Genomic DNA, 22,900 nt, shown 5'->3' with positions numbered 1-22,900 from the left:
TTGAAAATCAGTTAATAAATGCTTTTAAATGCTTTGTGGATTCTTGGCATGATAGTAATTTAATCAAGGTGGAAGACACTCATGCTTAAAAGTTATAAAGTTCTTCATATCAAAGTTAAGAACTTTAAATTCAATCAAAATGATTTGAGAGGTTTTTTTTCCTCATACCAATATAACATAATCACTTTGCTTTTGAAATGAAAAGCAGGCATTAGCTTTTACTTAATAATTAATATTTGTATTATCAATATATAGTATCCTATGTTTAAACAGAGCTTCCTAGTTAAGTATTTTCATATATACTATCTCAGTTAATCTTCACAACAATTCTGTAAACTGTCTGCTATATGCTAGGAAAAGATTATTCTGCTGGAAATAAATTTTCAGCTGAATTTGAAGGATTAATAAGACTCTTAAAGGCAAGACAATAAAAGGATGAGTTCCCAGGAAAAGGGAAAGAGTATATGGATAAGTACAGAGAAGTGAAACATTATTACATATTTGGTAAATTGCAGGTAACACAGTATGGTGGAGCATAGAGCACTAAAAAGACATGGCAAGAGATGAGGCTGGAAGGGTCTGCAAGAGCCGGAACATGGTCTTGTATGCTGTGCTAAGGAATTTTAATTTTTATTGTTTCAAGTGAGAAACCAGTTAATGATTTTATTCAAGGAAGCGACACAATTTTGAGTTTCTGTAACATTTAGGAGAAGGAGAAAGAACCACGTGTTCCAAGAGTGAGATGATGAGAGGCTGAACTAATACAGTGGCAGTCAGGAACAGATTTGCAAGACATTCAGAAAATGGAATTCACAGGATTCAGCTAATGATGTGATAGGGAATTAGAGAAATGGAGAAACCAAAGGTAACATCCAAGGTTCTAATTTAGAGGAGTGGGTTGATAGTGGGCACCAAAGGGCTAGGCAGCACAGGGGAGGAACAGATCCAAGGAGGCAGAGGGGCAGAGGGGAAAACCATTTGGAGATGTTGAGTTTAAAGCATCTGTAACAAATTCACATGAAGATGTTCTATAGGTAGTTGTAAAGGAGAAAGTGGAGAATAAGGCGAATGTCTGGATTTAAGAACACCAGTGGTCCTTCTTTCTCTTCTTGAACACCTCCATAGGAATAATAAAATGAACTCTAAAGGATGTATTTGGTAAGAACACACACACACACACACACACACACACACACACACACACACTGAGGGAGCTCACTATTTATTTCCTAGGCAGTAGATAAAAATTTTAACTATTTGATTAAAAAAATGTAAGTTTTGTTTTAGTTGGTTGTCTGTGAGGTGGCAGAGAAATCATTATTTTTATTTTCTCTTAAATTTTATGCTAAGGATCTCTGTTGAGATTGAGAGTTTGATTAAAAACTCTAGATTAAAGAAAACAGATTAAATGGAGAAACAAGTCAGTAAGATCTGCTTTAGGCAAGAAGGGTTTTTGAAGATCTTTCTGGACCCAATGGTTTCCAAATATAGAGGTCCCCAAAAATGGATCCATGATATTATCTGCAATGGCTATTCACACAACTGAAAAAGAATATAGCCTAGCAATAAAGACACCTAAAAAGTCATTAATGAAAAGAAATACGGTTCATGCACAGTGTAATTCTGTTATCATCATTTATGGAGTGTTGCCACTAACAATAATAGAAACAATTTCCAGCTTCAGAGCACTTCTATGAATCTATAGATCAGGCCAACTGGTAGAAGAGAAAATGGAATAATAGTATTTTCTATTCTTGAGGTTGCACCCCACCTGTATTTGCTATGACAATTTCTGAGGCCCCAGGAGACTTCCAGGAAACTCAAATTCTTGACAGTGATTCATCTGGGAGGGCCTTATGAAATTTTTATTGTGGATTTGTTCAAATTTTAAGGAAATTAGTGTCTACAGATACAGAGTGATCTTTCAGACTGAATTTAGATCCAGTCATGGATTACAGAGTGAAATCAGAGGAGGACTTGGAGACATGATCAATCAAGTTCATTAAAATTAGAATTTCTAATCCCTTCTCTGTAGAAGGAGGCCTAGAACTCACCCTTTAATTGCATGGGAATCACTGCTTCATGGTCTTGCATCTTTTCAGTATTTTAAACAAACATGTAGAAGGGTCATGGACATATACAATGAAACATTCTATGTATCAGAAAACCCACTGTAGGGCTTTATTCTAAGAAATACTTCCTATTTGACTTTAGGGAAGTTATTTTATTTTATTTGTCTATCCATATCTTTAAAAAATATGATTTTAAAAGTCAGAATAGGACTGGAAAAGATGGCACATGCCTATAATCTCAGCACTTTGGGAGGCCAAAGCAGGGGGATTGCTTAAGACCAGTGAGATCAGCCTGGGCAACATAGCAAGACCCCCATCTCTACAAAAATATAATAAAATTAGCCAATTGTGGTGGTATTTGCCTGTAGTACCAGCTACTTGGGAAGCTGAGGCGGGAGGATCACTTGAGCCCAGGAGTTTGAGGCTGCAGTGAGCTATGATCCTGCCACTGCACTCCAGCCTGGGCAACAGAGCAAGACACCTACCTCTCAAAAAAAATCAGCATAATCATAATTATCTTATGTAACATCTTTTCTGTAATGATTAATACCCTTAGCTTTTGGAATAAAGGTATGCTATCCATAGAAGTAAGTTACTATTATGGTTCTTTATGAATAAATGAGGATAAATCCGTTCTTTAATTCCTGTTTCTTTTCATTTTCTAATAATGATATTCAATTCTTCTTCCAATTTTTTAAATATCCTCATGCCTTAAGTTCCACCTTTCTTGGCTCATATATTTCACACACAAATATTTCTAGTAAATAGTATTACCATGAGCTCCCACGACTACAAACTTCGACTTGCTATACTATTGGCATTTCACACTTTTACTATTATTTTCCATTTTCAATTTGTCCACGTCACAATTAAAGCAAATGGGAATATTATATGCAGTATTGTACACCTGAAAAGTTATTGTTGGTTTTATTTTGTTTGTGTATTTGTTTGAATCTGAGAATGAATAAGGTGGAAGTAAGCCTGGAAATTTCTATAAAGAACATAATGTGCAACTGAACAAAGAAAAATGGCTCTTTCTGATTGAGGATTCTATCAAATACACAGGAAGAAGCAAACTCCTACCTACAGCACCTTCCTCCTCCTCCTCTATTCCAACCCTCCCCCCTCCAAAAAAAAAAAAATTCCACGGTGTGAAAGTTGTAGTGTTGGGGATGTGGCTTTAGGTAACAGGACAAGTGGTAAGGCTGATGACATTCTTCACTCAACATGGGGCGGCGTTCCAGTCCCTCTACCGCAGGAGGGCCCGGCAGCGCAATCTCCACTCTTGTGTGATCACCAATGGTATCGCAAATGCCTGAAAGAGGAAACAGTAGGCTCCTTCACTTCTTAGGATCCCTGCCACATTCCTTCCTTCAAGTACATTCTCCCATCCTAAAGAGGGGATTTGCCTTTTGTAATTCAAAGGATAGCATTCCTTTGAAGTCTTAGAATTGGCTTTGTTACTGTGACTTCGTGTGTACTACTCGACTAAAAGGGATACCAAAAAGATTAAACAACAACAAAATATTAGAAGCTGAAAAAGATAAAGCTACATAATAGCTGGAGATTAGAAATTAAAACATCGCATTTAGGACACAAACAGCGCTGCAGTGCAAATGGAACTTTAAAAAATCTGCCCGCCCACTTAGACAAGCTGCTTTACAAAAGCGCACGCATTGAAATCAATCCTATCCTGCAACAGAGCATGATTTAAAGTATCAGTCTGGTACATTTTTTCCTAAACACAAGTTGAAAGTAAGTTATGTAAAATCGAACAAGGCCACGAAAGAGACCTCCAGGGTGCAACAAATAGGTACATCTCATTGAAGCGGAGAAACGGCATCACGACCCTTTGGGTAGATGCAGATTGCAGTGCACGGGCTGTTCTGGAGAGAGAAACCAGAGAGGCAAGCGTGAAATGCTTTAGTGGGGAAATCAATCAAAGACGAGATTTTGAAAGCTTTGGAGGTCGTTTTTTTAGCCAAAAAGAAAAAGCAACTTATTCAGAACTGGCTTCCCCCACCCCGGCGTCCCAGGAAACAGGAGCAGCCCGGCCAGCCCGGGAGTCCCGCAGAGCAGTGCGCACTGCGGCTCCAGAGCGAGGGGCAAGCGCCCGCCAGACTCTAAACATGCTCGGCTGCCGCAGCGCGCCGGGGCCGCGCGCCCTGGTCCGCATGACTCCGCGCTCCGGGTTTCCGCGGTCACCAGCACCGGCGGAAGAGCCCTGCCGGGAGGGGACAACCGCGGGCAGTGTCCCGGGTGTGCGGGGAGTCCCGAGAGTCCCGAGAGCGCGATCCCCCTCTGCGCAACCTTCCCGAGGCGTCCTGCCCGGAAAGCCCGTTCCTGGGCTCTGGGCTGGCCAGGATGGCAGTGAATGAGACTTAAGCGTCACCGCCTGAGTCCCTCACTTACCATGAACCTTCAATTACCACAGATTCGTCTGGCAGAGTTACTCCTGCTGCCCACTTTAGTAGTCCCAAGTTTGTTCAAAGCTGGACTCCTCGACTTGGAACCAGGAGCAGCTGGAGATTTTTCAATTTAGAGCTCATTTGCCACGGGAGAGGCTCTTGGTGTCCCCAGCACTGAACAGTGGGTCAACTCTGAAGTTTTCCTGAACGTGATAAGGTGTGTGAAGACGCTGCGCAAATTGTACAGAGCTCGATCTTCATCGCGCCTCCAGAACTTCCCTCCCTTGAAAATAAAACTCCCACCTGAATGTAAAGCCCAGGAGGGGGTTTTGTTAACCGTACTTATTCCCAAAGCATAAAAGAGTGTCTAATAGTTCTTGTAAATGCGTCAATGAATAATTGTTGAATGAGTGCATGTACAACATACACACTTAAGGAAAGTGATCTGGTTGGGGACGCCTGGGAATTCTCCTTGCTTTGCTGGTAGGGAAGGGACCGACCAAACATTTATTGGGCACTACACCTTGTCAAGGCTTCTAGGCTTTGGCAGGCCAGTGGGGAGCCTGAGAGGGCTGGCAAACCTTTTAGCTGTTCAAGGACACAAACGGGGCTTTATAAGATGGCCTAACCAGAGCCCTTAACCGTGGATTCGCAAAATGGTTTATTCTCGCCCTTCAAACGCCCCCTCCCCGCCAGACTCAAAGCATCTGTTAAAAACACTTAAGTGCACACAGAAGGCGCTTGGCTTAGGGTACAAAGGGCAAGAAGCCTCGGATCCAGCTTCCATCAACATACATTTTCCAACGCCGTTCTGGACTCAGACTGTTCGGGACACTGGGTGCTGGAAGACCCGGCTCCCAGTACTCCTAGCAGAAGACCCTTGGGTGAAATGGCCCATGACAAAATCACCACCATAACCGTTCCTTCAGTAAGCCGGCTAGACGTGCTCACAGCTTGCTAGGAAGTCTTCTCTCGGGGATTTCTGCAGTTTTTTCCTTTACCTTACAGCCTGACAAAGGGTGGGCCGGGGGCCGGCTAGGACAGAGAGAGGCAGGAAAAGCGGCTCCATTTGTTCCATCTCTGCCTCGTACTTCAGCCACCAGGCTCAGTAACCGCGGGGCGTGGCGAGCCCAACCCGTCCTCCCTCGCGCCTGTCCAGGTACGGGTTGCTCCGGTAGCCGGACTCCCTTTTCCTATCTACTTTCCTTTTGAGTTTCTACTAAAATCTGGAGACCTGGAATTCACCAGCGGAAACTCCGAGCCCCTCCGACTGAGCATGCGCCATCGCCAGGCCGCTTTTGGTCTCAGGCTCCAGAGTTCTAGCTGGGGCTGCGGAGCTGGGGGAGGAGGGAAGGGAGGAAAGGGGAGGGGGTTCCTGGAGAGGCGGAGGCTCGCGCGCCTGCGCATCCAGTTCCAGGGACCCTAGGTTTTCTATGGGATTCCCAATCTGCAGCAAAGATTTACCCGAGCGTGTTGCGGCAGCGGCTGGTCTTGCAAGGCGCGATCCAAGAGGGATTTAAGCAGCCCAGAGCTCCAGAGAAAAAGAGAGCAAGAGAGAACCACACACAGAGACGGCTTAAGCGTTTACCTGAATTAAATATATATATATATTTTAAAAGAACTGTTGAGTTTTATCATTTTCGTTAAGTGACCGTGCGCAGCGCTATAACTGTAAGTGGAAAACACAATCTTCATTGCATTTCTGCATGTGTAGTGCAACCAATTGTCAGAAAGATGCTTTGGCTATTGTCACATACTTTGCTTTGCATAGATGTCTAAATGCATGATGACAATTGCCTTGCTTAATGCTGGCTATCTGAGTGTGCTGTTAGTCCATGGGGGGTCTTTTGGAATATTGGGGGTGGGGGAAGGGGGAGTGTTTATATGCGGCGTGTTTGGGGGATTGTCTTAGACTAGATTTAAGACAGGTGAAACTGAGATGCTTTCTTGGTTTGTCTTAGACAGATTTAAGTAGCTAATTGACCGATTGTGAAGTTTTCCGGTTACTGATAAAACTACTGAGCGGGTGCAGTCTAGTAGCAACCTGTCATCCGTGGGATTGGTGCACCATTTTTCTCACAGTGGAAGGGCAGCAAAGGTGTTTGCTAAGTAAAAACTGAGTGGAGGAGATGGAAATCATGGTTGATCTCTGAGCGGGATGTTAGTGTTTAAGATCCACGGAGGCAGGCGCCAAATGAGCACATTTCTCTCAGTTTTCAGAAATAAGTAGATAATTTTTTCGTTTTTTGATTTTTCGTCACTATGGTGAATGGGCAAAAAAGGGAATGATGCTCTACCGCACTGTCGATTTTAAACGGAGTCACAGACTCGGTCGCTGAATGGGGACTGTCAGACCCAAACTAGTTACCTGCCTTTGCATTCCGTGTTCCCCATCCGGAATGTAGGGTTGAAAAATGTAAATCCAGATGTGTTATATTTGGTAGTATTTCTTTAAAGGATAAAAGGTCGTTTTGTGTTTCGAGTTAAAATGGGATGCTCCTTGCCCAGAAACTGGAAGAAGGGTCTTTGCAAGGTCAAACCTCGGGTGGAAATCAGATTGCTGAATACCCTCAGGGGTGCGAGAATGTGTATGGGGAGGGGGCGAGGAGATGCTGATGCTCTCTGCGTGGAGGAAATGGTGAGTGCTCAGCATTGCATGATCAGTGCCCTGTGAGATGCCAGAGTGGGAATCCATTTTTCTAGAGTTGCTCTCCTGTTCATATTTTGGAAACTAAAATAAAATAGAAATGCTGGTGGGTGTAGAAAACACTAAGTATATACTATTTGGGTGTCACTTTCCACTTGAAGGCAAGAGAAGCTGGGGAGTTTTATTTCTACATATTAATATTTATTTTAATTTCTAAAGGAATTTCAGGTTGAGACAAATTTAAAATGAAACTCTTGTGAAAACACATTTTAACACCCCACTATCATTTAAACTGCCTACGTGTGTGTGTCTGTGTGTGAGTCTGTGGAGTAGGGGGGGATCCTGCATCATAGAACAACTTACTCATGAATGCACTCTCATTAAGCCTTGGGTGTTTAATAACCCCAGAAACGCTGCACTGAAGCAGGTTGGCAGAATGGGCATGAGGCAGACAGATGAGAAAAAAGCATGGCTAGTGCTTGCTGGATTTCCACGAAATAAGCAGATCCAATTTTGGGGATGAAATGAAATAAATTTTCCCTCAAATTGGGTGGGTGGGGGGGTCCATCAAATAGGGCTCTTGGCCCTTTGATCAGTCTAACCATTTGGAACCCCTCAGAGAAATTTATAATTTATTTAAATGGGTGAAATTTATAACTGAAAATTTGAGAAGAACCTCTCATTGGAAATTCAAAGTATAAATCATACTGCCTTGTCTATTCCTTCTTTCCTTACTCCAGGGCAGAAGGACTAACCATTTGTCACAATTGAGGCATGCTTCCTGTCATCATTGAGAGTTGGCATCAGTTCGATGAATGGTGCAGGTGTTGGCACTGCATTGATGAAGAGGGGTGGTAGAGGAAAAAGGGGAGACTTGGGTATCAAAACTGATAAATGCTTGGTCTTGGAGTACCTGGCTCATAGGTTGACTGAGAGGATCAAATTCGGCAGAGACCCTGTAAGGTATCTAGTCCAAACCCCTTGATTTATAGATGAGGAAACTGAAGCCCAGAACCATGGATCCAGAGAAAAGTAAATTAACTTCTAGTCTATGGAATAAACAATTAAAAAGTAATGTTGAGTGGAAATGTTTCCTTCTTTCTTTTATTTTCAGCATGCTCAGTGACATTGCTGCAGACTTCAAATAAATGTCTGCTCTCCACCACATCTTTTGAGATTGTTTCTAGGAGTCCATTTTTATACCATTTCATTTCTCTTCCTTTCCTCTCTTTGTTTTGTAAGGTCTCTTTCTCTCTCTTTTTTTATTGCCCCTCAGCTCTAACATACCCACCTCATTGGATGCTTAGTCTGGCTTTTCTGGTCTCCTCTGCGTCTCAGTCAATTTCTCTGGAATCCTTGGAGTTTTGGGGGAGCACTAGCGTTTGAGAAGCTGCAGTTCCTGTTTGAGAACTGCCCAGGGCCCATTTCCATCCTTTCCCTGCTTTATTCCCCGAAATCCTTCAGGGAATCCAGCCTTCAAAGACACTGCAGTTACAGTCCCACTTTTCTCCCCATCTATCCTCCTCCAAAACAGCTGCAGCTGCAGAGAATAGGACTTCGTGGAGTGATGAAGCTGCAGGGTAAACCCAAAGTGGACTTTGCCAGCTCTCCTCTGGCTCCTAGGAGGCAGAACCCAAATCAGAGATGCCTATCTCCAGCCTTCCTGGAAATCTTCCATATAAAGCCACCTGCAGAGAACGGAAAGGAAAGGGACTGAAAGACAGAGGGAAGAAGGCTTGACTGGGTTAACCTGAAGTAGTGCTATAAAAGAGAGTAGTGCAGCTTTTTCATCCTTTAAAGCTTTTAAAGCATTTGCATAGCTTTTCCTCAGGCAGATCTTTTGTTTTATTCCTGCGCAGTTTCTGCTCTCATCTTGCTGGATGAGGACTGCAAACCAGAAGATGACCTGCCTAACTAGCCTTCCCACCTTCCGCCTTTTTTTTTCTCCTTTTTTTTTCTTTTGCTTTCTTTATTTCTTCCTCGTTTTCTCCCTTTCTTCTATAAAAATTTCCTGAGTGTCTATACAATAACATTCCAAGCCTCCTAAAAATAATCGGAGCCTTCCTGTTTCTTCTCCAAAAAATGTAATCTTCCAGGCACTCAGAACTACCACAAATGTCCCCTTTGGGGAAATGCTAAGGATTCTTACCTGAAAAAAGCTGAGGCATTAGGAAAGGAGGAGCTTGATGATTGGGAGGCAAGGCCCCAGTTAGAGTCTCTTTCTCATTTCAAAGATTAAGTAACTACTCTTGGAAGTTGTTAACGCTAAGGAAGCAAGGGGTGGGTTTCTCAACATCTTTACCAATTAACAATTAATTTAACCCCTCCTCTGCTGGTAAATCTTTACTAAATTGGGTTGAGCTCTGTCTTGAATAGAGTCTGTATCTAACAAATGCTCGAGTTAGTTAGATGTTACCTGATCTTGATACACCATTCCAGGCTATTCTGAACACCAGATAGCCTTTGCAGAGGTGTGGGGATTTGTAGTTGCTAAGGGCCCTGCTTTGATTTACTACTCTGAGAATCACCTCCCAATTACATGTGAGTCACATGTGATAGAATAACATTATCAGGAATATTGTCCTGAGCAAGCTACAGATTTTCCATTTGGGTTGCATGTAGTTATGAATTCCAAACATTGTGAAGAAGCTGCCTCAGGAGTTTCATGGAATAACAGTTCAGCATCAGTATCAAACATGTGGTTTCCTAACTGATAAGAGCAATGTACACTGTTCTCAAGGTCTTTTTCTTTGTATTGAGTGATTTCCATGCTACTAAAATTAGTGATTATATAGGAAAATAGGAAGGCTCTCTCCACGGAAACGATCACATTTAATTAATCTAAGATTGAAATTGACAATGTCCATCTCCATTATGTATAGTAAATATAAACATATTAATTTTCCTAAAGTATCAAATGGTACACAGCTATATCAAAGAATGATTGATATTTTTACTATCCCAATGGTTAATTCATATGATTAATAGAATATATGAGCTGGACAGGGTCCGCATAAAACACCTAATCCATCCCTTCAATGTATTTTTAAAAATAGTATCTTAAGGAAATTTTTTGTCTTAAAGACATCCCTACAATATGAATTCACTGTCTGAAAAAGCAATGATTTTAATAATTTTAACATATTTCCACAATATCTGTACAGTGTCTTTTGTAGTAGAAACTCAGTATTTGTCAATTAAGCATTTGTTCTAATAAGAATCAATTGCATGTACCTTGTTAATTATATCAAGAAATTAAATTTCTACTCAAACCATCTGCACAATTAACATTTCTTTAAATATCTTTGTTAGTAACAAAAAAACTAGATTGAAAATTATCTTATACCTGAGTGACGGCGCAAGACCCTATCTCAAAAAAAATTTTATGATTTATTTTTTGTAAAGATATTAACGCATTATATTAATACCTCTAAGAATGCTTTTAAATCTACTTACATGCATATCCTCCTTTTTGTCTCTTAATAAGTAAAAAGATAAAATATTTTTACCTATTTACAAGAATAAGAATATTGATAAGTCAAAGAGGGAATATAAATCCCTCTATGGTAGCTATATGCTCCACTTATTTAGATCATGCTCTCTTGAGCTATGGAATTATTTTAAAATGTTCACACTGTGAGGGGACCACAGCATTGCATTTCTCATTTACAGTTTGTTTCTAAGATAACTTAGGCTCTCTTAGGTGAATCAAAATAGTTTGCGTTCTCCCAGCTTAGTTCATTGAGAACTTTTACTAATGGAAGGGTCTTGGGGATGCTTTAGAAGCTATTTAGTGAATGAAACAGAAATGGAATAGCAAATTACTGAAGAATCTTCAAAGAGGTTGGACACTTTAATAATAAGGTGCCTGTGAATACATTAAAGAGCTGTTCTATACCCCTATCAGCTAACTTAAAGCATGCAGATCTGGTAATTTTCACATTTCTTAAACTCTCTCTGGATTTCTCCACTGCTTTACTTTATTTACTGCAGTCCCAACACAGACGACCTGCTGTGTAACCATCAATTGTTTATTCTTTTTTTAAATGCATGGTAATTCCAAGGAGTTGTTGGATTATTTCCAGGTGAGCGGTCTATTTCCTTTTGTTCTAAATTACAATTAAGACTTGGAGTACTCTCATTCACCAAGTGGCCTTCAAGCTCAATGCATCTAATACAGTAATTGCTGAACTTTTTATAGAAAGTAGATCTCTTTTACTTAAAAAAGATTTTATTTTTATGGGGCATTGCTCATAAAAGGCAAAGTGCTAACAAATCAGTTAAATTTATTTGCAATTATTATCGATCCATAGAATGAATCTTATTCATTGTTGCTTGTATAGTACTTTTCTAAAAATAGAAATCTCTCACTTTTCAAGTATATTTTTTCTCCTTTTTTTGGATCTTGTTTATTACTTCTTAGGCTCTGAAAGACTATGAACTTTTGAGGAGCTGTATGTAAATAGTTTTTGGGTTTTCTTGGCAAATCATTAACATGTTAAATGTACTTTGAACGCTGGGTGAATTTTTTTCAATGTAAATCAACAGATCTGAATGTTTCTGTTATCTTATATTTTAGAATCTTTTTGCAATTTAAGATTTCTTAAAATAGTAAACCCTGGTGCTACAGGGGTCTAGTGTTTTACATTTTGCATTGGTTTTAGTAATTTGTGATTAGTGTGTTTATTTCTGATTTCTTGAAGTCCAATTTTAAATTTTGAGTAAAATGTCCCATTGGAGACCCGTTAAGCATTATTAATAAAGCTGAAATGCTTATTAATATAATATTTTGCTTTTAATGTATCAAGTAGTGCTGCACAAGGCTCACTTTCAATTGGCAAGTTCTGTTTGCTTTAAATTTTGGCACTTAATATTATGAATTAATGGAAGACTATCAATTTTGTTAATTCCAGAAGTTCAAGAGTTTCTGTAACTTTATATGAAGTGCTTGATGTTTACTTTCTTATTCATGAAAAATTTTATGAAAAATGAAAAGAAATTGTGAAGTAAACTTAAATAATATGTTCAAAATTGTTATTCTTTTAAAGGATTATAAAGGTATTTATTCTTCAGAATGAGATGAAAACCACTAAACTATTATTCTTTCCTCATTTTTAGTTTGGGAATGGGAAAACTTCTGTGATTTCAGTTGGCTCAGAGAAAATTATGAGAGGAAGAAGAAACAATAGTTTTTAAGTTAGACATATTAATACTTAGACAAAAAATTCCCAGGTCCATAGTTTATTACTTCTGTGACCTTGAATAAGTTGTTTAAAATCTCAGTCTCAGTTTCTAATAGTAATTCACAGGATTCTTGAACAAAAAATAGAAGATTATATATGTAAAAAATATAATGGCTTATTATTGAAAATGTACAATAAATAAGTTATCATTAGCATCACTTTCATCAGAAATCAATTGCTCATAAGCCATTTTGGTCAGAGTTGAAGCAATCTCCATTCTTTGCAGAACTTCTAAATAAGGAATCAAATAGTGAACAGTTTACAGTGCTTACCCTATGTTATAAAACTTAGATTTATTGAGTAAATGTGCCAAGAACTGTGTAGGCACTGTAGAACAAAATTAAGTAAGATACAGTCCCCACCTTCAAGAATTTATGACTAATGAGGAAGACAGATAAATGCAATTTTAAGTCAAGTGAAATGAAAAGGTGGTATAGATGCACAGAATTATTTCACTAAAAATTGCTGCACTAAGACTTCAAGTTTTCTGTTTCTCATATTCCTTCTTTAAATACATCCTCTTTCCATTATGCCTTTACTTTATCATCATCACCCTACCATATAATGCCAGCATATAATTGAGAACAGAATATGGAACTGAAAGGAAATTTTTAAGTTTATTTCCTTATTAGATATATTTTAAGGTTATCTATGAATTACTGTTCAGTGTAGCTAAATAACACGTCCCTTATCTCCCTTCTCCCGCAACCTGCACCTACAGTTGATCACTGAACTTTAATGAAAACATTTCAGGAGCCCTGCCTTTTTGGTTAAATATTATACTGCAATACTTCTGTCTTTTAATACTTTCCAAAAACAGAATTTCTATCTGATACTCTCCCCACACCTCCTCTGTTTTTCCAACCCATTTCATGACTAATCTTTCAATGTGTGTCTGTGGGAAGAGTCTTCTATGAGCTACTCTTTCGTTCTTTTTTCCCAGGCTTTTATAATAAAGAAAAGATACCTTTCAACTGTTCTTTCCTACTGAACCAAAAAAATGTTTCTAGCCCCTCTCCACATTCCCCCACCCCAACCCCCACACACATCAAATCCAAAATTGTCTTACTGTTTTAACTCGTCAAAGAGCCTTTTCAATTTCCTTCAGGTTTTCCCCACTTCTTCCTCTATTTCCTGCCCAATTTACTAGGAAATTTCAGGTACATTGCTAATCTGTAGATAAAAAAGGGCATCATTTTCTCTCTTTGAAGTCTATAAAACTTGCCCCTACATTCTGAGTTCCCTTTGTATAATAGGACAATTCCTGGATGATTCGTAGAATTGAGTAGGGATTTTGGTTCTAATTAATCTTTTGAGTTTATTTTCTCACTTGTAAATATAGGGAAAATATAGTTACCTTAAATGAATGTTGAAGACTTAATATAGTAATGTATATATAGCACCTGAACTTGGAGCATAAATAATTCCTCTTCCCCCTGCACACCCCAATCTTCTCTCCTGCCCACCTCTTCTCTTTTCTGACCACCCTTTCAGTCTGCATTTCACCATTTCTCCTGAGCTACTGTTCTAGGTGTCCTGCTGCATTTTTTTCCAATTTTTTCCAATATTTGTCCTAATTGGCTGATAGTTAAATAGTAGGTAATATACGCATATCCCAGGTAGCATGGTGAATGAACAACTCTCCCCCACTCCAATAATTCTGTGGTGCTCTTCATAAATAATGTCAGAGGACATCTGACAACCCTTAATTCTCTTCTGCTTTTTATCCTCTCTTTTCCTTTACCTTTTCCCCCAAGGTACCCTGAGCACCTATAAAACACTCCAGGAGACTCCTATACCTCAACTCTTATGCAGGGTCTGGCGAAATCACTTGCTTATCTTTTGTTTATCAAATAAATGCTTCTCAAATAACACCAAATAAATGGCAGAAAAGGGAGGCCATACACACAACACATGTTGCAGAACATGTTGAGACCAGGTTTAGCCTATCAGAACCTTCATTTGCTGAGTGTTTGTAGAAGTGTGCACTAAAGCAGACTGCCCAAGTGCAGAGAATGGTACTCAAAGTTGGGGTGAGGTAGAGATGCACGTACATCCAGATAGATAGATACGCACACACACATACATGATATATACACAATATGTTCGATGTACTGTAATAAGATTGTTTTGTATAGTTTTAAGCAAAATATTTAAGAGTAATAGCTTTATAACAAATCATTACTTATAAGACAGCATTAAAAAGGAAGGCCTATTGAAAATTTCTCATTCTAGATCAAGTGCATAATTGAAAAGGAGGATGGTTTAAATTTGGCGGTAAGAATATGTTAAGCTTTGAAAATGTTCAGGGTTTTGGAAATATGTCTTTAAAGAAACAGAGTTTTTTTGGAAACACTTCTTTTGAGGGAAATGCTTACTATATCCCACTCTTAGATATTCCCAGTGCTTATTTTCATGTTAATAATAAGTCTGAGTGGTCCTGTGATAAAGACCATTGTATCTGTTTAGCTTTGATTAACTTTATATTTCCAAGCCTGTTTGCACAGGAAACTTATGTGAAAATATACTTATCAACATTTAATTGCAGTTCTGAAGAACCTAGTTAGAAAAACTGCTTTAGAAAGACAAAAGCTGAACTATGTAATGAAAAGTACACAAACTTAAGAGTCATTAGATGTGTCTTTTAGGCATCACAACTGTGCTTTAGGCCTCAGGTAGCATGTAGCCTGGAAGACTTTTAACTACTCTGAGTTTTAGTTTCCTCAAGTGAGAATATTACTTACCCTTTCTAGTTAGGAGTTATTGTGAACATACTCTGCAGATTGCATAATAGCATGTGACAGTAAAGAATTTATTGTTCTTATTCAACTTTAGAATTTTAGCTTTTAAAAAGGTAATCTAAGAATCAAATTATTGATCTTCTGCAAATTATTATATTATGGTTATAGCTGCTAAAATAAGTCCCCTGTCTTTTCCCCACACATAGGGAAGATAACCTACTCTAGGTCCTGGGACAGAATGAAAGATCTATGATAGCTAGATCTTCACAGTTAAATTAACAAAATTATTTTAAAGTAAAATAATCTGGAAGGAAAAGCCTAAATTATGGAAGGGTTGAGACACATCTATATCATTTAAATTTTCCTCTGGATTTCTCATGCTGTGGTTGTAGAACTTGAACCCACAATCATTTCTCAGTGGTGTGAGTATGTCTTGGCTTCTGAAGCGACCCTGTGGAAACAAAAGCAACCACAGTCAAGCTCATGTGCTTGTTCTAGCAGGGAAGCTTTGGAAATAAGATTTGCATCCTACTGGAGTTAAGAGAAGCCTATGAGAGTAACTGGGACTTTCCTTCCAGGAATTAGCATGCATATACAGATCCAAACAATATAAGGACAGTAAGACCAGCAGGAGACACTAAAGAGACCCACATATGCATGCAAACACAGGTACTCTGTCTTAGATAAGCTCTTGAACTCATGAACAGAAATGAGTTCTCTTCAAAGACTATGGAAATAGTCTTTGCAGGAGCTGTTCTGATTATGAAAATCTGAACCTTCCGTAGATATCCTAACCCAGTCATCCTAAACAAAAGTTACTTCTCAGTCCTCTTAGCACATCTGAACTTATAATCACTGTATACATGCCAGCTCTCACATAAAACTGGAAATTTCTTAAGGGAAGAACTCATGTCTGATACATGTCTAAGTCCCTTTTAGAGAGCTGTATCCCTGAGGCCAGCAGAATAGGTGGAGCAGTAAGTCAACTGTGCATTGCCCCATCAATAAATTGTGGAGTATGGAACTTCCCAGTCAGGAGTTGTTAAAGAGTCCTCAGACACCCCAGGATAATGACAAAGCATTTGGGCATCAGACTCACAGAGTGCCAGGTTACACAGGCACCAGCCAAGACCTTGTCCATTTCCTGTATAATCCCCTTCTCGTCCCCTCCCTAGAAGCAGCAGAGCAAATAATAGAGGAGGCAAGCAAGCAGAAGAAAAGAACAGATTACCTCCTCTCCGCACTGCTAGATTGAAATCCTAGTCCAAAATTTTGCTGAAAAAAACAGGAAAGACTGAACTGGTATAGAGGAAATGTATATTTTAATTAGTCTAAACTTTTTAATATCTAGAAACAACCACTTTTCTGATACTAAACGTGACTGAAAAAATATAAGTCAGCCCAAGATATCATCTTGGGATGGGGAAGGGAGGCATGCTAGAGCATATCTGTGGCAGGGATGAGAAAATAATATAGCCAATACATTTGATAAACTGGCTATACAGGTAATAATATAAAATAACATGTGATTCATTCTTAAAACAAGAGGCCTTGGCCAGAATTGCTGATATGGGTATTAGAAAGAAGAAATCCACGTGAACTGAAAGAGGGCAGAGGAAAGTAATCTAGTTCCAAGTCACCAATGGCTTAGGAGAAACTGGGAAAGCTGACATTCATCCAAAGAGGTGCTCAGTAGAAGACCATATACATAGAGGGCTTACCTATATCATTCATCTTTGGCTGTTAGCTAAAGTTGAATTAATCTGAATATTGGAAGTTATCTTTAGCCTAGGTCTCAAGAGAAAGTAAATGAAAGCAGAGATCATTCATACATTTATAATAATAATAGCTAGCAATTTTGTAAAAAAACAAAACAAAACAAAAAAAAAACAGCATGTACAGTGCACCGTGTTGGATACTTATACACATTACATTACTTACAGCTTTGCAAGGTAAGTGTCTGCAAGGTAAGCTTCATTATATGACTAAGAAATTGTGTCTCTCAGATGAAAGTAATTTGCCCAAGGTCACGTAGATATTAAATGATAAATATGTTGTTTAAACCCAGAAGTTCTACCAAACTACAACCAATCTACAAATATCTTATTATTTTTTATTTTTTTATTAGGGAAAGCTTACATATTTGGAGAGAATAATACAATAAACCCCATGTACCCATCACCCAATGTTAACCAGTAATAAGGCCACTTTTTTTCACTTCTATCCCCATCCTTCCTCTCTCTAATGGGTTAATTTGAATGAATTAAGACATAATCATTTTGTATATAATAATTTACATATATCAACAATACTATTAACAAAGCAAAAAAAATTACTTAATATCCTCTTGTAATATTTTTTGTTCAAATCTTATAAGTTTTCAAATCTTGTAAGTATTTTTATAGTTTATTTGAATGTAATAATCAGGGTGTCAATTAAGTCTATACTTCTCAGTTGCTGAAAAGATTGCAGCCTGTTTGTATGAAACATGACTGCATCTCACTAGAAGTATATCGTGGCTTAAAGAGATGTGGCTTTAAAGTTAGGCCTTATCACTCTGAACAAGTTGTCTAAATTTTAGAAAATGGAAATTGTAGCCCTTAGAGTAATTGTAAGGATAAACATAATGTCTTTGAAAGTGCTTAGAACAGTCTCTGGCATATACAAGATCTTCAGTGAATGTTAGTATCCTGTAATAAGAGGGGGAGGGGGAAAAAGAAATAGAGAGAGAGAGAGAGGGAGGGAGGAAAGAAAAAGGAAAATGGAATAGTAGGCCAAGAAGCTTGGCCTTCTTATTAAGAAGAAACTTCTTGAAGTGCTTTGGCAACTGATCCTTTGAGAGCATTCCCACTTTGTTCCTGGATGGAAATTTGACCACAGTTGTGCCAAAGTGGCTAATGACTAATGGCTCTGAATCTTCCCCACTGACATATTTATAGGTTTGCAGAGTTTCCCACTGGAAAAGGAAAGAAAATCTGCGACTTCAAAATTATCTCAAATTCAGAAAAATTACAATATTATAAAATATCTTTAACTTCATGCCAATTAAAATATGCCAACCATTGTATTAGCAGTGATTGCTGTTATGTTGCAGAGATAACATAATTTTAAAAAACAAATAAGTACAATTAATCTGATTCAGATTTGAATTTGCTTTGTTTTCGTTGGGCAGGTTACTTCATTCCTCAAAGTCTGGTACTTAGGGTGTAAAATGAAAGTTTTGAAAAAAAATGTAAAGATCAGATATCAGCAACATGGGAAAATAGAAAAATACTGGACTGTATGTCAGAATCAAATCTGAATTCTAATCCCACTACTTAACATCTTCATGGCTTTAGCCAAATAATTTAATCTCTCTGAGCCCCAGTCTCATTTGTTAAATGCAAATTATAACTTATCCCACAAAATTGTTGTGAGGACTAGAAATAATGTCCATTAAATGCTTAGCAGAGCCCTTTCTTTTATTTGACACTCATTGGTGGTTATTATTTGTTTGTTTTTAATAAAGAAGTGGTAGTATTTGGTGTCCTCAATTCAATAGCTCTTAATTTAAATTGAGAAGTTAAATAAATTCATAATGAAGAGTAGGGAACTGAGCATAACCAGCAGGCCATCTTTTGCACTGGGTAGATCTAAAACCATGTATGAAGTTAATGGATACTTTCTGCAGAACAATGGGTAGATGAATTCAACACACTGTATTTATAAGGGCTTATAGCACAATGACAGTATACTGCTTATGACTACTTATTTAGAAGAAAGTAAAGTGAGCAGCTTCTGCATTATCTGAGAATCACCTCCTCAAATGCCAACTGGTGGTTGCTGGTAAGGAGTACCCAAATCTTTGTAATAGATCTATAAGGCTATACATCTGTAAATGGAAATTCACTGAGAGATGACATAATAGAGGGAAGGCTAAAAATCCACAGAATATTCCAGCTGTCTTCTCTGGATTGTGATTATTGCTTCCCATGATAACTAGGAATAAAGTCATTTCTTTGAATTCGTATCTAGCTTAGATACCACTGATGTTATCATGGTGATTGAGATCACCTCATTATAACAGTGAGAATATTCATGTTGTGATTGTCGAGGATTAGGCAGACTGCATAATTTTTTTTATAATTAAATAAAGAAGACATTACTTTTTCTTTTAGAAAACTTTTTTCAGTTTTATGAACTCATTTAACAAAACTCTAAGAATTAGAACTAAAGAGGGCTGCTCTTGGCATTCCAGGTAATTCATTAATCAGATACTTGGTCCTTCAAGTGGCTATTCTATATAATAGCTCTTAAGTGTGCCTCAGTGAGGGTTGGGAATTTGCCTCTTTAAAGTAAAAAGAATAATATTCACTCACTGTGAAAATTTGGAAAACAAAACAGAAAAAAGAATAAAAATCATTTGCAATCTATTACTAAGTTACATTTTCCTCCATTTTCAATATTGTTTTCTAATTAAGACTGCTCATTTCTTTAAAATTTATATTCTACATTTTCCTTAACATTATAGCAGAAACATGATCTTTTCAATTAAAATTCTTTGCAAATGTATTTTTTAAATACTTGGATTACACTCTATCGTATATATGAACAAGATTTAGCTCACTGTTCTCTTATTACATTTTAACTTTTAAAATACCACTTAAAAGAACATCTTTGTTCACATAACTCTGACTACAGGCTGTATAGTATCATCAGCATAGATTTCTGCCCATCTCTAGCAGAGTGAGAAATTTGAATGTAGGTTTGCTGTACAGCTGGAAGAGGCTTGGGCCCTAGAGAGTAGTAGGCCTGAGGGGTCATAACACTTAGAACATTGAGGAAAATTCATCTAAATTAGTTAGTAATTCTCAGGGCCAGCTTAGTGAACAGATGGCTGCATTCTTTTCAGAAACTCTGAAAAGCCTCTCCTAATCAAAACCTACCTGCAATTGCCCAAAAGTCCATTATTTCTGCCACTTTGTTTTGGAGCAGAAAACAGAAAGGAGAGCCAAATCTAGACTGAGATCCTGGAGCACGGATTTATACAGTTTTTATGCCATGTTTTACCTGTGTGATCATTGCTACTACTTCTATCACCATCATCATTATTATCTTTATCTTATTCATCATATCCAGCAGCAGTTTTTCTAAACAGTCTGTGAATTCCTAGAAAGTTGACTCAGGGCCTTATTAATATTTGAATTTCTCAGAATTCTGTATACCTCAAGAGTCCTGAGGGAACATCCTTAGGTACTTTAAAACAGAATTCACTCATTTATGTTTTAGCGAAAATACATTTCTGATCATTTTTTCTTGAAAGAGAGTTTTGTTAAAATAAATAGAAGGCTTTTGGGTTACCAGAAGGTAGTGAATGACAAATTTCATTTGTTCAGTTTGTCCTGTCTCTTCCCAGCCCCAACCCTACTATGATACTTCCAGGAAGCTCTTAACCCATAGGATTTTTTCTCACTCATATAGCAACCATCTCTTTTGCTTCTGCTGTATGCCAGAAATTGAATTTAGCCCCAGAGACACAAAGATCCTTAAGACAAATATCTTTTTTCAAGAACCTCATGGTCTAAAGCAGGAGCTAAATGAAATGGGTTAGGTATTATACGAGTGTTTAAATGACGGTATTTTGACCAAGCAGAATACCTGAATAGTTTCTTTGTCTTTTAAAACATGACATTAAACAAAATGGCCGATACAAACACATCCATGGTTTTATGTGGTTCAGGATCCATGAGTTTAACACCCCAGGTCTAAAAGAACTCATGGACTCTGACTTTTACTTCCATTTTAAGTGTAGTTTTTTAAAGATCTTTGTAACAAATGCAGGCAGCGTCCATATACCAGTGAAAATGTAACATTAATGAACCCCTGCTTTTACATCAATTATTACAAGAACCATGTGTATTCAGTTGAACAGCCATATATGGGTAGAATCTAATAAAAGGAAGTAAATTATTAAATATGCTGGTTCATAACTTCTCAAATCAATTAGACCATTAAAAGTCATTGGTAGGCAGACATCATGATAGAAGGAAAATTGTGGCTGTAGTTTCACATAGACCTTAATTCAAACCCCTACATCAGAAGCTGCATGGCTTCTGATTTCTTGCCTGCAAAGCAGAAACTGTTAAGTCTATTTCACATGGTCCTTGCAAAGATTAGATGGGATTGTGCATGTAACATACTTAGTGATAGAGCTGAGGATAGGGTAGATGTGCAAAACCAGATAGTTATCATTGTTTACAGTGGTATGTGTATAACTAAGTCCCATAGTTCTTTCCAGACTTATTCACATTTAAATAAAGCTCTGAGGCTGAACATTTCTTGTCTAGTTCACCAGTATATTATTTTCAGAGCCCAGTTCAGTGCTTAACATTCTATAGATGCTCAATACATATGCATTGCATGAATCAAAGGACATCAAATGATCTCTAAGAAATGGAATAGGAAGGTGAGAATTTCTGGCCACAGGAGAAAGAAATTTCAGGGGCAGAAGGAGCTTACATCTGCCTGAGTTTAGTCATTCAAGGTCTTTCCACTTTTCACAGATTATTATACTTTAGAACATTCAGGTGTTCCAAAAGTTCCCTCAGTTAATCCAGCAAAGGAGAAAGAGGAAGAGATGGCTTTTTATTTTTAAGAATGTCAGATTTGGAAACAATCATTAGCACATTTCATCTCTTTGCCAAGGACTCTGCCAAGTGCTTTGCATGCATACTACCTCACTAATTTTCACAACAATCCAATGAAATAGATCATATCCCTACTTTACATGAAGAAATTGATACAGAAATGGAGCAAGTTGTCTAAAATCAGGGTTTTTGGTCTCTAAAATCTAAATTGGATTGGTGCTCTTTTTACTCACTTCACCTTGTTTTTATATTCACTATGCAGCTTTTGTATGAGGTACTGTTTCACCAATTTATTCATTCTTTCAACAAATATTTATTGAACATCATTTGCCTAGCACTAAGTGAACTAAAAAAGCCATAATCCCTACCTTCATAGAGATTAAAGTCTAGTTGGAGGAGTGAATATTAAACAAATAATCACAAAATGGCATCACTTATATTAAGATCAAGTGCTGTGGAAGAAAATGGTAAAGCTGCAAGAAACTGTAACAGGGAGACCTATTTGGGGCTGTTTAAAATAATAGACTCCAGGAAAATCCACTGAGGCCTGGATTTCCAGTTTTGCCTCCTGAGATTGCTACTAACACTTGTATACCATTGCTGGGCCTGACAAAGGAGGATTATTACTGTATTTCTCTTTGAAAAGGGGATTTTGGGTCTTCCTCCTAGGATTTAGCATCTCCCATTTTATTTTCTCACTCACAAGGCTCCAGTAACGGAGGACAACAGAGCTTTTGATGTTGGTCAGTCTCCAAGGGAAGCTCACCCTCTGATGCAGAATTACCTGAGACAGTTTCCAGATAAAGAAATATACAAGCACCTGTGTGTTATGAGCTCTTCCCAAACCCTTGGTTGCTTTCATTTGGTGTATATGTGGAGGTCATTAGATATGCCTAAGTGCTTCTACAACTCCTTGTGCTTCTACAAGTCAATGAAAGAAGTAGAAAGTGCTGCAGGAGCATTTTGGGGCACACAAAACCAAACATTCCTAGGGTGAGGACTGGAGGTGAGATGATTTTTGGAGATGTCAAGACTAGGAATTAGCTAGACAAAGGGCAAAGGGCAAAGGGAGTAGGAATGCGATTATTAACAGGAAGCAGGAACCAAAGTATACAATGATGGTAGGAGAATACTTTCATATGCACATGTCCTGACATAATGTT

At 38.0% G+C, this 22,900-nt stretch overlaps 1 protein-coding gene across 1 annotated transcript in view; it reads left to right on the top strand.

The window, feature by feature from the left end:
- Positions 1-5,722: 5,722 nt before the first annotated feature.
- VSNL1 (visinin like 1) overlaps positions 5,723-22,900 on the top strand; it is a 111,545-nt gene continuing 94,367 nt past the window's right edge. The window contains exon 1 of the mRNA XM_032294069.1: positions 5,723-6,151. The gene's annotated coding sequence lies outside the window, so the exon portion shown is untranslated. The remainder of the gene's footprint in view (positions 6,152-22,900) is intronic.

This window comes from Sapajus apella, unplaced genomic scaffold, assembly GCF_009761245.1.
Source record: "Sapajus apella isolate SASKATOON/1434 unplaced genomic scaffold, GSC_monkey_1.0 scaffold31, whole genome shotgun sequence".
In the NCBI taxonomy this organism is placed as follows: domain Eukaryota; kingdom Metazoa; phylum Chordata; class Mammalia; order Primates; family Cebidae; genus Sapajus; species Sapajus apella.
This window is presented reverse-complemented; position numbering and strand designations above follow the sequence as displayed.